Here is a 7,012-nt window from a genome sequence, read left to right as displayed (position 1 = left end):
ACTTGTGATGGGATTCTGCCGTGGATTCCAGACCTTGCACTTTTTGGATTGGGGATTTATTTCCTAGAACCTTTATTCGTGAGTCTTTGAGATGTGCCTAAATTCTGATCGGTGACCTTTGTCTTTCAGCTTCCCTATCTATCAGCCAATGACGACAGTTAGTATAAACCTTGTTCGACAGGTGGGGTTTATCCTTGGGAGCCGGAACAACAAGGTGTTTCGAGGGCACGAGCATTGCTTTTGCCTCCTTTTTACCTTTATTTTGCCGACTTGGAGTATGTAGGCTCTGAGAGGATTGTGTGGTTTGGATATTTTGTGTATGTTGCTGATTGAGTAGTTGTTGGGTTTCGTCTACCTTGGACGAGATAAGATTGTTGTGTTCATGTAATTTAGCCATTTCCTGCCGAAGAGAAGTGATTTGGGTTATAAGCTCGGATTCGGTAGTGGTTTGTATTATGGGTGAATTGCCAAAGGGAGTGCAAGGAGGTAGCGCTGGCTAGCTCCAGTTGCCTTCGAATGGTAATCCCTCTTCTTGCAAGAATACATGTACTGATGTGGTCCCCATGTGATATGGATAATTGGTTGATTAAAATCGTTTCCCACATACAGCGCCAAACTGTTGATGCGAAAAAGTGGTTCGGCACTTTTGGGCCAAAGTTAGTGATGTCTGGGCCTTAGCAAGAGTGCCTGATTTGCAAGAAAAGAAACGCTCGAATGCTGGAACTTTTGGATTTAGTAAATAATCTGGACAGAGCGATAACTAGTATGCCGAAAGTTCCAGTTACCTCCATTTTGGGACTTGTGCTCATATTTATAAGCCTTTGGAGGTGTGCATGTTGTGTAGAATTTCGATATGGGATTGTTGGCATTCACTATGGATGCTCCATGTGTCCAGAGGGTGATTTTGCCCTAGTCACGTGATCGACATGGATGCTCTCTTTTGTCCATGTGTTGTGCTATTATTGGTTGTTGATTTTGGTACAAACAATTTGCGAAATATTCAATCGAATTAAACGTCGAAATGCATAAATAATTCACAACTAATAACAAAATTTATCAAAACACTATATTCAGTAAGGGTTAACTGCCAATTTACCCCCTGAAGTTGTACACTACTTTCAACTTGCACCATAAATTTGTTTTTTGGTGGAAAATTAAGCACAAGAACTAATTTTTTTGTCAATTGCCCCCTCTACCGTTTAAATCTAAACATTTCATCCAATTTGCCGTTAAATATGAGGGCAAATGAGTTATTTTATATTTAAAATAATTAAATACTATAAAATAATATAAAATAATTGAACTTTAAAATGAAAAAAAAAATTTAAATAAAGAGAGAGAGAGAGAGAAGGGGAGGAAGTTTTTTTTTGTTTTTGTTTTTGGATATATTTAGTTATATACCAATTCTTAGCAATAGTGATGATAGACCTTATACCATTTAATTTCTATAAACGAGGAAAAAAAAACCCAAAAAATGACAGTTGGCTCTAGGGTGGTGGCCATGGGGAATTGGAGGAGAAGAAAAGCCCAGAGGGTGGGTTGGGTTTGGAGGTTGAAAAAAATAGAAGGGGGAGTTGCGGGATTTGTTTGGGAGTGGAGGGTGGTGGTCATGGAGAATGGGAGGAGAAGAAAGACCCGGGGGCAGGTTGGGTTCGGGAGGTAAAAAAATGGAAAAGAGTCTATAGGGTGGGAGTGGGGGATTGGTCTGGGAGTGGAGGGTTGTGGTCATGGGGGCATGAGGTTATGGGAGGAGAAGAAAAACACAAGGAGGGTTTCTGGGTCTGTGGTTAGGATTTTTTTCATTTATCTTTTTTGTTTTTGTTCTCTTTTTCTTTAATTTTTTGAACTTTTTTTATAAATAATTTGACGGACTATTGGATGACATGTTGTTAATTTAGATGGTAGAGGGAATTGACAATAAAAATTAGTTAGTGTACTTAATTTTTCAAACAAAAAGTTGATAGTGCAAATTGAAAGTAGCATACAAATTCAGATGGTAAATCTACAATTAACCATTTCCAGTAAATAACTTACAATGCATTACTTATTAGGGTATACTAGTGATTTGCCCCATGAACTTGTACCTAATTTTCTAATAACCTCTTATCCTTTTTATTTATTTATAGAAAATTAAGGATATGAACTTTTTTTCACCGATTTCCCCTTCGTCTAAATCCACAACATTTCATCTAATTTGCCATTTAAAATGAGGGTAAAATGGTCATTTTGTACATTAAAAATAAAAAATAAAAATAAAAACATAATTGAAAATACTCTCTCTATCGAAGGGGGTTTCTTGGTTTGTGGGGAAGGGGTTTTTGGGTTTAGGGTTTAGGGTTTCTGGTTGGCTGGAGTTTGTGGGTTTGTGGGAGAGGGGTGGTCATGGGAGAATTGGTTGGAGAAAGAAATCGAAAGGGAGGGGAGTTAGGGGGGGGGATATATTATATATTATCTGGGAGGAAGTGGTGAAGAGAGAGAAAACAAATCATCAAAGAAATAAAAGTATTGAAGTGAATGATGAACACGAGCAGCAGTAATTTGGAAATAAGGCCTTCCTTGCTTCAGGAGCTGCGTAGCTTCAAGAAAGGTGGCTTCTTCGACTTTGGCCACCCTTTCCTCAACTGCATCGCTGAGAGCTTTCTCAAAGCTGCTGGGGTTCTCTTCTCTCTCTCTCTCTCTCTTTGTTGTATGTATATGTGTGTATTGCCGTGGATAATGGATGCGCAAATGGGCTTATGGTGGTACTCATCCGATTTTCTTGGCTTAATTGTTGAGATTGAAAGTAAGGCCAAGTAATAATTAGTTTGGTTTGATTGCTTATATTTGTTAATCGATGCATAGATTGGCAGGTAAATTGGTTGGGTTCAGAGGTCCATTACTGATTGAATTTTAATGCCCACAAGTTGTTTGAAAAATTGCCTGAGTCAGTGTAATACATGAAAGTCATATCAATCTCATTACTTAGAAATCCTTTCAGGTCCCGGTGGAGCTGGGATTCTGGTGCTTGAGGTCCCGGTGGGATTTCATTTGTGGGAGTGGTAGTTGGAGTGGCACCAGTGGTTGACACACTTATTAGAGAGAGAGAGAGAGAGAGAGAGAGAGAGCTGGAAGAGGATAGGCTTCCCTTTTCGTGTGGGTGTTAATAATGTTTGCTTCAACTTCTGTAAGAGCCGGTTCTCGCTCTTCGCCGAGTGCTATCAAAAGGTCGTACTCCTTTTTCTTTCACCCCTGTTTGGGGTATAGTTTGTTAATCATCTATTGGACTGTAATTGATCGTTCTTCCTAGAACTTGTGTGATTGTAACAAATGCCTCGGCATTATGTTTACTTTGCTCTTTTCAATGTTGATATCCTTTTTCGAAATTTTAAACTTTTGATTGTCTTAAGTACAGCCTCATGAAATTCTTCACCTTTTTCTGCCTTACACTTGCACCTACAATATGCTTTGAATTTTCCTTTTCATTTCAAACACCACTGATGACAAATCACGTCTATCTTTTATATGGGGGCTCTTTTGTCTGGTTCAGTTGTCTAGCACAAAATATTTTCGATCTCTCTTTACCAAACATAACACGTTTTAGACAGTCTCTTTCTTGCAATATGTGTATGCAAAGGCAGAGATACAGTGTATTGATGTCTTTCTTAGAAGTTCCATGTGTATCCTTCTTATTCGATTCTTCATTGGTGCGGAGATCAAATATTGTTGAGTGTCAAAGTGTTCTTAGAAACTGTCTGCCTGCTAGGTGCATGAGTAGGACATCAATTGAGCTAAAGACAAACAATGATGTTGTGAGGTTTTCATTTGGTAAGCCACTTGATAGAGATGGTTCCTCAACCAAAGGGAAGAAGATGGCCAAAAGCTGAAGTGTCCAAGAAGGCCTGAAAACGATTTTACCGTCTAAAGGCCAAGAAGAAGTGTCAGATGTTAGAATTAGATACAAGAAAAGGTTGGCCAATTTACATAATTTGATGACTATTTGTTAGGATTTTGGCTCGTCTGCTAGTTGGTTTAGGATTGTTTTAGGATTAGAGGTTACCAACTAGAAGGATTAGGAAAGAATTTCGTCCTAATTCAGGTTTGGATTTCTAGAAGTCTATTAGGATTTGGATAAGTAATTTCCTAATCTACTTAGAAGATGAATGCAAGCCAACTCTCTATAAATAGGGTGTGGCAAGGCTTATCAGAGACAGAAGTTAGAATTAGATACAAACTTGAAAAGGTTGGACCAGTATAATTCTTTTGTTAGTGTTTTAATATTTGCTAGTTTAGTCTATTTCAAAGAACAAGATGCGAGTTATTTAACACTATTTCAGGACTTGTTTTACGTTTTGGTGTTCCTGATCCTGTTATCAGTTTAATTGAGCTTTCTAGTTTTGTGTCTATCCCCTTAGGGCATAGTTTGTAGCAGGTTTTATGAAAGTTTTGTTTCTTACAAAAGAAATTGAATTTTTACAAATTTTCCCAAGTTGATGAAAAAACGTTTTCTCAGTAACCTTGATTCTAGTAACCACAGTTTATGGTTACGGCTAATATCTCTTTTAGGTTTTCTATTTTTCTCTGTTCATAAATTTCTGCATTTCCTGGAACATGACCATCTCAAATGATGTAGGACAGAAGCAGTAGGCTGCTGTCAGATTGGTGTAGCAGACCAAAACCACTATAGAGGAATTTCCTAGCAATAAGAAAACATGAAAAAAGAGATAATAAGCAATAGGTATCGAAGTAGGAATATCGATAATTGAGTCCTAAGACCCAAGAGGAACTCTGAATCTCGATTTTCTGCATAAAAAGCTGTTAACAAAGCCTCTTGAAAGAGTATTTATACTAGAGCTACAGCAGCCATACCATCCGTAGACCTTGATTATTTAAATAGTTACTTAATCCTAGCCCTACAAGATACTAAAAACCTCACATGACTATTTACAAAAAATAGGAGCAGAACTCTAGTCTACCAGCTGAAATAAAACTTAAAAATGAAACAAGACAAATAATAGATAAAGAAAACAACTAAAACCCAAACTGGTTAGATGGCCCACTTAGCCTTGGAAAGCCATCTTAGATGCTCATGCATCATCAAAACCTCCAGAAGAAAATATTCTTATTTTCTGCATATGTTTAGTTTCCCAAGTACATATGTTTACTTGACCTCTGTCAACTTGTGTATTCTTTAGGCAAAACGAAAGGAAGCATGGTTGATTGAGAAGGTGATGAAATTTGAGGTCGCCAAAGCTCCTGCTGATATACATGATCCTGAAATTTTAACTGAAGAAGAAAAACATTATCTTGAGAGAACTGGTGAGAAAAAGAAGAATTATGTCCTAGTAGGAAGGCGGGGGAGTTTTTGGAGGTGTGGTTCTAAATATGCATCGACATTGGAAGAAGCATGAGACAGTAAAGGTTATTTGCAAGCCTTGTAAGCCAGGATAGGTTCAGGAATATGCTCAAGAGCTTGCTAGACTGAGTAAAGGCATTATGATTGACATAAAATGTAATAATACTGTAATTTTCTACCGGGGAAAGAACTCTGTTCAGCCGAAAGTTCTGTCACCTGTGGATACACTATCTAAAAACAAGGTAATTTTCAGCTATCCTTAAAATTTTCCTTTTTTATAATATGGTAGTCAATGCATGAAAGTAAAAGGGGTTTAGTCTGGAATTTTTACATGTTTTAATTTATCTGTGTTTGGGTATATATATATATATATTTTGGGTGAATCCCTGAAAGATATGGTGTGGTTGTTCACTTATTTTCATTGCAAGGATGCAGAGTGCAGTGATGGCTACGAGCGCAAAAAAGATGAGCCAATGAGCAGTTACCCCGAGATGCGGGGAAGAGGCGTGTTGATGAAGAGCTGAGGAGGGACGGTAGGAAGAGGCAAAAGGGCTCGTCCACCCAAGAGGCGGGTAAAAGGACAAGCATGGATCCTGTCAATGGTCCGTTGGAGCTATGGGTGTATGCGGATCTGATGCTGAGCTCTTATCGTGAAGCGGTGAAGAGGACCCTAAAGCCAGAGGTCGTTGAGTGATTGTTCTGAAGAGATGGGGTATAATGGCATGACCCTATCTACTCTGGAGGATCAAATGAAGGTATTTTATTCTGATGTCCTATTGTCCTTGTTTGTTGTGTTGTGCTTCTCATCGTTTTTTCAATGCATGCCACAATGAAGCTATTCATTGCTATTCAGAACGTGGTTGGTCATCTTGAATTTGATCAAGGCAAAAGGGATGAGCAGGCAGTGACCATGGCGGAGTTGAGCAGGACCATTGGGGAGAAGGCTGAGAAGGAGCTAGAGCTTGTGCGAGGTCATCTTGAGGTAGAGATGAAGAAGAACGCCAAAAGGGATGAGTAGGCAGTGACCATGGCTATCACTGCGGAGATCTCCCCTTTAGACTTGTTTCGGGGGGTATAATTCGTATATTGGTTATGCTTCTCTAGTTTGACCTTGTTGAAGCAGAGAAAATTAAAAGAACAATATTACCCGGAAATTTCGTTGTGAAGTTGTGAACGATTCTTGGGATGAGTCGCGTATAAAGTCGCTCTCTTTAAGACGTTTCGTGGCTCTGCCCAATTTGTGCAAGCATTCAGAAAAGGCCACTACATCCCCGTGATAAAACAGCCCCAGAATCTCCTCTGTCTAGGTTCTTCCTTGCACTGAGGAAGGACCCAAATACAAACACCTTTCTATGTTGCTCAGAAATCTTAGTTTAGAAAATAAGAAAAAGATATGAAGAGGAGGAAGGCAGCAGCTATATTCTGTGTCCTTTCTCTCCTAGCTATATCAAATATATATACAAGATTTATCACAAAGAGACGTGGGCATCAATGCATCAGTTGAAAAAAGATTCAGCCTATATAAATAGAATATTATCACAAATAGACGTTGTGGGCATCAATGCATCAGTTGAAAAAAGATTCAACCCATATAAATAGAATATTATCACGAAGAGACGTTGTGCATCAGTTGAAAAAAGGATTCAACCCATATTAATATTAATAGAAAATAACTCCTAT

The 7,012-nt window shown here is 38.5% G+C and overlaps 1 long non-coding RNA gene across 1 annotated transcript; it reads left to right on the top strand.

Annotated features, from left to right (window-relative positions):
• The first annotated feature begins 2,415 nt into the window (after positions 1–2,415).
• On the top strand, positions 2,416–6,808 carry LOC148915103 (uncharacterized). Its single transcript, XR_016122775.1, has 3 exons — positions 2,416–3,204; positions 5,172–5,574; positions 5,768–6,808. It is a non-coding gene; the product is annotated as an uncharacterized LOC148915103 (long non-coding RNA).
• Positions 6,809–7,012: the final 204 nt, after the last annotated feature.

Source organism: Prunus mume, linkage group LG8 (genome assembly GCF_029339155.1).
Source record: "Prunus mume cultivar Tortuosa linkage group LG8, ASM2933915v1, whole genome shotgun sequence".
Lineage (NCBI taxonomy): Eukaryota > Viridiplantae > Streptophyta > Magnoliopsida > Rosales > Rosaceae > Prunus > Prunus mume.
The sequence above is the reverse complement of the archived record's forward strand: the minus strand, read 5'-3'. Positions and strand labels throughout refer to the sequence as shown.